This window comes from Gavialis gangeticus, unplaced genomic scaffold (genome assembly GCF_001723915.1).
Source record: "Gavialis gangeticus isolate Ggan-Ray unplaced genomic scaffold, GavGan_comp1, whole genome shotgun sequence".
NCBI lineage: Eukaryota > Metazoa > Chordata > Crocodylia > Gavialidae > Gavialis > Gavialis gangeticus.
The window spans coordinates 26,675,323-26,675,568 of NW_017729028.1; the positions used below are offsets into that span (position 1 = coordinate 26,675,323).

General features: G+C 51.6%; 1 protein-coding gene across 1 annotated transcript in view; it reads left to right on the forward strand.

Moving 5' to 3' along the window:
* KLHL29 (kelch like family member 29) overlaps positions 1-246 on the forward strand; it is a 668,905-nt gene that overhangs the window by 160,346 nt on the left and 508,313 nt on the right. The gene's annotated exons all lie outside the window — the stretch shown is intronic.

Consider the following 246-nt stretch of genomic DNA (forward strand, 5'->3'; position numbering starts at 1 on the left):
TAGAAGGGAGGGACAGGCTGCAATTGGATCTGGACAAGTCACAGGGGTGGGCAGATGAAAATAAGATGGGATTCAATATTGACAAGTGCAGGGTACTGCACTTAGGGAGAAAGAACCAGCACCATACCTACAGGCTGGGGAACTCCCTTCTCGTCAGTGCAGAGGCGGAAAAGGATCTTGGAGTCACTATTGACTTCAAGATGAACATGGGCCAGCAGTGCGGGGATGCAGTCAGGAAGGCCAACC